The following is an 8,638-nucleotide window of genomic DNA, read 5'->3' as shown; positions in this document are numbered from 1 at the left end:
ATCACCTCTTAAAGTTATGAAGAAATGTTATAATTCATAATGTTAATTCATTATTTTGACACTGTAAAAGCTCACCCCTTAGCTTTCCTTTTTCAAGGGGAACAAAATCCAACCTGTCAATCCTCTCCTGATGTGCATAACCACACATATCTTGTCTGCCCCCTCTGTGTGCCTCTTTTTCAAATATTCTGTCAACCAGAACTGTATGTTGCATGAAATAATCAAGTTTCATTGCAGATTTAACATAACCTCCCTTCTCTTCAATCAGTTAGAATGAACAGTGTGGGAAGCATAAGATTTACCTGCAACAGTACAGCTTTATTTCTCATTGTGATCCCCTTTTTCTGGGATTAACCAATTTAATGTGCTCCAATTCTTCCTGAAGTAAGTTCCATGAACAAACAACCTGTATTCACCCATCTGGCCATTCCTCACCCATGGCAGGCATGTTTTATGGTGAAGTTCACCCTTCCAACATCAAAGGAGATAATAGCCCTAACTGATATCGATCTCCCTTATACAAGTACACTGAGGCCAAATATATCAGGTGCTGTCTACATAGAGATCATCTACTGTACGTATGAATACGGGTCCAACTGGTTTGTATAATTTATTACTTTACCCATGAGCTTATTGGCAGGCAGAATACAAAAGTCATTTTATCATCAGACATGTGATCACACATATTGCTTGAGTGTACGAGACAGTCAGACCCTGATAATACAATTTGCTATTCAGAATGACATAGTTCAGTCATTCAAATAGGTTTAGCCCAGACTCTGTTATCAACACATAGCAAACACTATGCAGTATTAATATAGAATCATGTTGTCTGTCAATTCCTCCCTTCATCAGATTAGCTTTCTTATTGTTGGTGTCTCCACATCCAGTCATGTTTTAGCAGCTTATATAATGTAATGATGTGGACTCAAGGACAGATATTGTTTAGGCAGCCTAATGTCCAGCTCTTATCCTGTTGGTACAGTTGTTCAACAGTGAAAACAATCAGAAGCAAGCAGTTCTCTTCATCCTCATTGACTATTCCTACCATCAACAGCACAGTTTTACGTTGCCCGCAATTCTACTTTGACTCACGTATCCAAAATTATGAAGAGCAAAGATCTGCACCTAAAAGTTTAGTGACCAGGGAAATGAAAATTGGGATTGTTTGCACCTGTTTCATTTGGGAGGTGAAGGCTTGGAGTTATAGAATCATAGTGATGTACAGCACGGAAACAGACCCTTCAGTCCAACCCGTCCATGCCGACCAGATATCCCAACCCAATCTAGTCCCACCTGCCAGCACCCAGCCCATATCACTCCAAATCCTTCCTATTCATATACCCATCCAAATGCCTTTGAAATGTTGCAATTGTATCAGCCTCCACCACTTCCTCTGGCAGCTCATTCCATATACATACCACCCTCTGTGTGAAAACGTTGCCCCTTAGGTCTCTTTTATATCTTTTCCCTCTCACCCTAAACACATGCCTTCTAGATCTGGACTCCCTGACCCCAGGGAAAAGACTTTGTCTATTTATCCTATCCATGCCCCTCATAATTTTGTAAACCTCCATAAGGTCACCCCTCAGCCTCCAACGCTCCAGGGAAAACAGCCCCAGCTTGTTCAGCCTCTCGCTATAGCTCAAATCCTCCAACCCTGGCAACATCCATGTAAATCTTTTCTGAACCCTTTCACGTTTCACAACATCTTTCCGATAGGAAGGAGATGAGAATTGCACGCAATATTCCTACAATGGCCTAACCAATGTCCTGTAAAGCTGCAACATGACCTCTCAACTGTACTCAATACTCTGACCAATAAAGGAAAGCATACCAAACACCTTCTTCACTATCCTATCTACCTGCGACTCCACTTTCAAGGAGCTATGAACCTGCACTCCAAGTGTTGCTCTTTGTTCAGCAACACTCCCTAGGACCTTATCATTAAGTGTATAAGTCCTGCTAAGATTTGCTTTCTCAAAATGCAGCACCTCGCATTTATCTAAATTAAACTCCATCTGCCACTTCTCTACCCATTGGCCCATCTGGTCCAGATCCTGTTGTAATCTGAGGTAACCCTCTTCGCTGTCCACTAATTTTGGTATCATCTGCAAACTTACAAACTGTATCTCTTATGCTCACATCCAAATCATTAATGTAAATGAAAAAAAGTAGAGGACCCAGCACCGATCCTTGTGGCACGCCACTGGTCGCAGGCCTCCAGTCGGTCAAACTACTCACCACCACCACTCTCTGTCTTCTACCTTTGAGCCAATTCTGTATGCAAATGGCTAGTTCTCCCAGTAATCCGTGAGATCTGACCTTGCTAATCAATCTCCCATGGGGAACCTTGTCAAACACCTTACTGAAATCCATATAGATCACATCTACCGCTCTGCCCTCATCAATCATCTTTGTTACTGCTTCAAAAAACTCAATCAAGTTTGTGAGACATGATTTCCCACGCACAAAGCCATGGTGACTATCCCTAATCAGTCCTTGCCTTTCCAAATACATGTACATCCTGCCCCTCAGGATTTCCTCCAGCAACTTGCCCACCACCGAGGTCAGGCTCACTGGTCTATAGTTCCCCGGCTTGTCCTTGCCACTTTCCTAAACAGTGGCACCACATTAGCCAACCTCCAATCTTCCGGCACCTCACCTGTGACTATCGATGATATAAATATATCAGCAAGAGGCCCAGCAATCACTTCTCTAGCTTCCCACAGATTTCTAGGGTACACCTGATCAGGTAGGAGAAAGTGAGGACTGCAGATGCTGGAGTACCAGAATTGAAAAATGTCGTGCTGGAAAACACAGCAGGCCAGGCAGCATCCGAGGAGCAGGAGAATCGATGTTTTGAGCATAAGCCCTTCTTCAGGAATGAGGCTGGTGTGCCAAGCGGGCTGAGATAAAGGGTAAGGGGGAGGGAATTTGAGGGAGGGGCGCTAGGAATATGATAGGTGGAAGGAGGTAAGGGTGAGGGTGATAGGCCGGAGAGGGGGTGGGGTGGAGAGGTCGGGAAGAGGATTGCAGGTCAAGAGGGAGGTGCTGAATCCAGGGGTTGGGACTGAGATAAGGTGGGGGGAGGGGAAATGAGGAAGCTGGAGAAATCTACATTCAATGTAGATTCAATGTAAATTCTTCCCCACCTCTCCGCCCCCACCCCCTCTCCGGCCTATCACCCTCACCCTCACCTCCTTCCACCTATCGTATTCCCAGCGCCCCTCCCCTAAATTCCCTCCCCCCTACCCTTTATCTCAGCCTACTTGGCACACCAGCCTCATTCCTGAAGAAGGGCTTATGCTCGAAACGTCGATTCTCCTGCTCCTCGGATGCTGCCTGGCCTGCTGTGTTTCCCAGCACGACATTTTTCTACACCTGATCAGGCCCTAGGGATTTATCAACCTTTATGCATTTCAAGACATCCAGCACTTCCTCCTGTGTAATTTGGACATTTTGCAAGGTGTCACCATCTATTTCCCTACAGTCTATATCTTCCATATCCTTTTCCACTGTAAATACTATGCAAAATATTCATTTAGTATCTCCCCCATTTTCTGCGGCTCCATACAAAGGCCCCCTTGCTGATCTTTGAGGGGCCCTTTTTCTCCCTAGCTACCCTTTTGTCCTTAATATATTTGTAAAAACCCTTTGGATTCTCCTTAATTCTATTTGCCAAAGCTATTTCATGTCCCTTTTTTGCCCTCCTGATTTCTCTCTTAAGTATACTCCTACTGCTTTTATACTCTTCTAAGGATTCACTCGACCTATCTATACCTTACATATGCTTCCTTCTTTTTCTTAATCAATTCTAATGCTTTTTGACCTCACAAATGAGCTATGACCTGGGAGCATTAACACAAATGTCAAATCCTCAATGTTTAGTTGCCCACTGGCCTTCTGATTTCTACATGCTTTTTTTTTATGTTTCCATGGGAACAGGGTGCTGAGCTCGATGATCAGCCATGATATGTGTGAAGGGACAAATGACCTACTGTGACTCTTTTTTTTATGTTCTATGTTTCTAAAGATGTGCACTCTTTTGGGATGACTCAAGCTTGATGCCATATTGGTAAGGGCATCAGCAAGTGGACAGTAAATGGCTACTGCTGTCAATATGGAAAATGGGCAGATGATGTCACAATCACCATGCAACACTAAATTGGCCTATTGCCAAGTGAGTCTTAAAATTACTAATTTTGTCTGATCTAGTACTTGGGTGGAAGACTGACTGGAAACCAATTGTAGCAGATTTTCAGGGCTCTTGCAGTGTGAGACAGCTGCAGTGTCCTTACCTGTGAGCCAGGAGGTCTGGGTTCAAGTTCTACATATTGCAGAGGTCCATCATAACAATTGTGAACAGATTGATTAGAAAATATCTACAACACTGATTTATCACCAGCACTGTCATTTTAAGCCACAATGGTTTAAGTAACACTTTTGCTTAATCTTGCACAGCTCAGTGTGCACTCACCCATGCCTTATTTTTGTTTTGCTATCCATTATCATGGAATTAGCTTGGCTGCAATGCAAAACATTCCAGATTAAATTTATAACTTAAATAATTTCATTATCACTGACATGAGAGGAGAGATAGATTGAAACCCCCAAATCCTATTTTTCTGAGAATGATGAAAGTAGATTGCTTTGAAAGAGGTGATGTGCCTGTTCCCAAATCCTTATTAGAGTGCAGTCCATTTAAAAGTGACAAGATTTGCATGGATTGAAACAAGGAGAATTGTTTATTCACACACTCACCCTGGAAATTCTAACACTACTTCAATCACACGTTGCATGCTCAAGAAATATAAAATCAAAGAATTAAAGAACAGTTCTACAAGTTTTAAAACCAAACAAAATAATAATTCTCTTTGAGAGTCCTGTGAAGGAGAGAGATTTTCCTATTCTGGAATCGTAGATCCAGTACAGTTGAATATTTGAATATCCTTTATTGTTACATGCATTCAATATAAAGTACAGTGAAAAGTGTTTAACGTTGCTAATACATAAGCGCCATTTACATTTAAAGAGTCCAACTTTTCCTTTTCTGCTGCTCCAGGCTTCCAAGCCCACGCCATGCCACAGAGAGTGTCTTTGCAGGTCTGATCTGGATTAACTGCAGAGTTCCTTCAATATGACGATTGTTCAGCAGGTCATGTTGGCAGACAATCATGGCTATTGTAAACTGAAGGTTCAACTTCTTTCCAGAATTTTTTGAAACTCTGAAATATAGTCTTTTTTAGAAAACAGACTGGAAGAGGCCTTTATAAAAGACTCCTGATTCTCACATTTCTCTGCAGCTGTAGTATTGCTGAAACTGATCCATGAATTGCCAGATCTCTTCTGAGTTTTGAAATATAAGATTTCAATATTGAAGAACAAATTTATCTATTTTAATAGCCATTGATACACAATAGATGGAAAACGATGGTCTTGCAGTGAGAAAGAATTAGCTTCAGTCACATGATCCATGCAACTGATATTGAATAGAAGATAAAAGGTGGCCTGCTGCACTTCACTGGTGGGTGACTGATATCAAAACCTCTTTTGATACTTCACAAACCTGAAGTCATACAGTCTAGGAGTTAATTGCTCTGTGTTTTGATATATCCTTCGGCAATAGTAAGTGTGAAATGTCCATAGGAGAGCTGTTTAGGTATGTTCATTCAAAAGGGAGTCCCTCTGCCCATTATAATTCAATTTGGAACTTACTGGATGCTTGATAGTCTGTTTTGAAGACACCCCATCATGATTTAAGACATTTTGTGTCCAAGCTGCAATTCAGGGACTTTCAAGTTCACAATCTGGATGGACTCCAAAGTCTAATACTGCTCAACTGCTTCCCTGTCGGGTGAAGACTCTCTCTTCTCAGAGAGATGTAAACTATCCCATTGTTGATAAGAAGGTTTTCCCACTGTCCTAGCCAGGATGTATCTCCATGAACAGTATCACTAACATGCACATTATCCAATTATTCATCTCATTGTTGCTTGGGAGACCTTGTTACGGACAATTGGCGGCTATGCTTGCCCCATAATGCATTTCCCAAGCACTTCATTGGCTGGATCCCCTTCAGACTTTCTAAACTCTTGAGAGTTCACAGAATAAGCAAAGACACTAACTGATAGATTTTGCAGTGCTCTTCAACTAGACCCAAGTGAGTTAGTAATGAGTATCTTACAAAGCAGTCATATTTCCTGGAAAAATTCTTTACGGTTTTCCCTTTATGTGGTTAATCCATGGAATACAATCAGTGGAAGAAATCAATGTAATGGGTCAAGGAACTTCTTTTCCTATTCCATGACTTCATAAGTTTCCACTGTTTGATCCATCATATCAGAAATAGTGGCTGGCTTATTTATTGAATTTTGAATCATTATGGCTAGGATTATTTATCTTTATAGAGTTAAAATGAGTACATTTAATACAATATTATCAATTGCTTACATGGGGACAAACTCTTTCCAGTCTGTTATGGAAAGTTTATTGGGTATAGTCCATTGAGGTCTTTTAAATTTAAATGTAATTATGCCCTCTTGCAAATCTCCTTCTATTAAAGAAAAAAGCTGATGGTTTTCCTGAAAAGTGGAGCAGTTAGTGAGAACAAATATGCTGCTCACAAGGTTTTGGACTAATAATGTTGTATTAATCTGAAAGGGCGAAACAATAAAAGAGAAAAATGTAACTCCAGTCACCAAAACAGGACATACCCTGTTATTAAGGCTGTAAATCTTTGTGTTTCCCAGGAAGAGTTAGAAATGATTAAATCAGCTCTTGGCTGATTAAGAAACTGTAAGTATTGTTACAAGTTGTTAAGTTCCTGCCCTGCACTGCCCTATTCTCCCAGCTGGAAGGGGTTATTTGGAGTTGAGCAGCCTCATGGGAAGTTGAAACTGGGAACAATTGAGTGGGAAATCGAACATTAATAAACTATTGTTGGTATTTAAAGGTTTACAATGTCAAAATTACAGTCTAACTTTATTATGATATGCTCTGCCAATTTCCCATGGCTTCATTTGAAAAATGATGAAGCAAGATTTCAGTTTCCTGAGTCCTGTTGCTTTATTGGCCAAAGATGCTATATTCAGTCATTAACAGAGATAATATGAGAATAACCTTAGCTCTCCCACAAAATTCTCACCAGTGTTGATGTGTTCAATGAAACCAAAAAAATGAATAAGTACATTATTGACCAATAGATGTAGATTATCATTCTTCTGTAAAATGAGGTAAGAATACTAATTTAAATCCTGTTACTGACAAGTAACTTACATTGAAAAATTAAAGTAGCATTGTCATGTGCTAGTGTTAGGGCAATGTTCAGGAGAGAAACCAATCAGGTTCAAATGTGAAACAGACACATGGAGATTGTGGCCAGCTAAAGAAAATCTGATCAAACTATTCCATTGATATCATAAACTGTGAGCACAAGATATATTAATCTGAAAGGGTGAAACAATAAAAGAGGGTTACAAGGTAGCCAGAAAGGAACTAAAGAATGGGCTGAGGAGAGCTAGAAGGGGGCATCAAAAAGTCTTGGTCATTAGGATTAAGGAAAACCCTCAGGCGTTCTACACTTAGGTGGGGAACAAGAGGATGGCCAGAGTTATGGTAGGGCTAATCAGGGATAGTGGAGGGAACTTGTGGCTGGAGTTGGAGGAGGTAGGGGAGGTCCTTAATGAATACTTTGCTTCAGTATTCACAAGTGAGAGGGACCTTGTCGTTTGTGAGAACAGCATGAAACAAGCTGATATGCTCGAACTGGTTGATGTTAAGAAGGATGATGTGTTGGAAATTTTGAAAAACGTGAGGATAGATAAGTCCCCTAGACCAGATTGGATATGGGGGTCAAAGAGTGTGGTGCTGGAAAAGCATAGCTGGTCAGGCAGCATCTAAGGAGCAGGAGAATCAACGTTTCGAGCATAAGCCCTTCATCAAGTGCTTATGCTTGAAACGTCAATTCTCCTGCTCCTCAGATGATGCCTGACCTGCTGTGTTTTTCCAGCACCACACTCTTCAACTCTGATCTCCAGCATCTGCAGTCCTCACTTTCTCCCAGATGGAATATGCCCAAGGTTACTACGGGAAGTAAGGGAATAGATTGTTGTACCTTTGGGAGTGATCTTTGCATCCTCACTGTCCATTGGAGTAGTACCAGATGATTGGAAGGTGGCAAATGTTATTCCCTTGTTCAAGAATGGGAATAGGGATAACCCTGGGAATTACGTCAGTAGTGAGCAAATTATTGGAGAGAATTCTGATAGACAGGACTTTTGATTATTTGAAAAAATATAGTTTGATTATTTGAAAAAACATAGAGATAGTTAGCATGACTCTGTGAGGGGCAGGTCATGCCTCACAAACCTTATTGAATTCTTTGAGTATATGACAATACATATTGCTAAAGGGAGAGCAGTGGATGTGGTGTACATGGATTTTAGCAAGGCATTTGCTAAGGATCCCTAGTAAGCTCATTCAGAAAGTAAGGAAGCATGAGATACAGGGAAATTTGGCTGTCTGGATACAGAATTGGCTGGCCAGTAGAATGCAGAGGATGGTAGCAGATGGAAAGTATTCAGCCTGGAGTTCGGTGATGGGTGGTGTTCCACAGGGATCGGTTCTGGGACCTCTG

Source organism: Chiloscyllium plagiosum, chromosome 4 (genome assembly GCF_004010195.1).
Source record: "Chiloscyllium plagiosum isolate BGI_BamShark_2017 chromosome 4, ASM401019v2, whole genome shotgun sequence".
Classification (NCBI taxonomy): Eukaryota; Metazoa; Chordata; class Chondrichthyes; order Orectolobiformes; family Hemiscylliidae; genus Chiloscyllium; species Chiloscyllium plagiosum.
Note: the sequence above shows the minus strand (reverse complement) of the source record.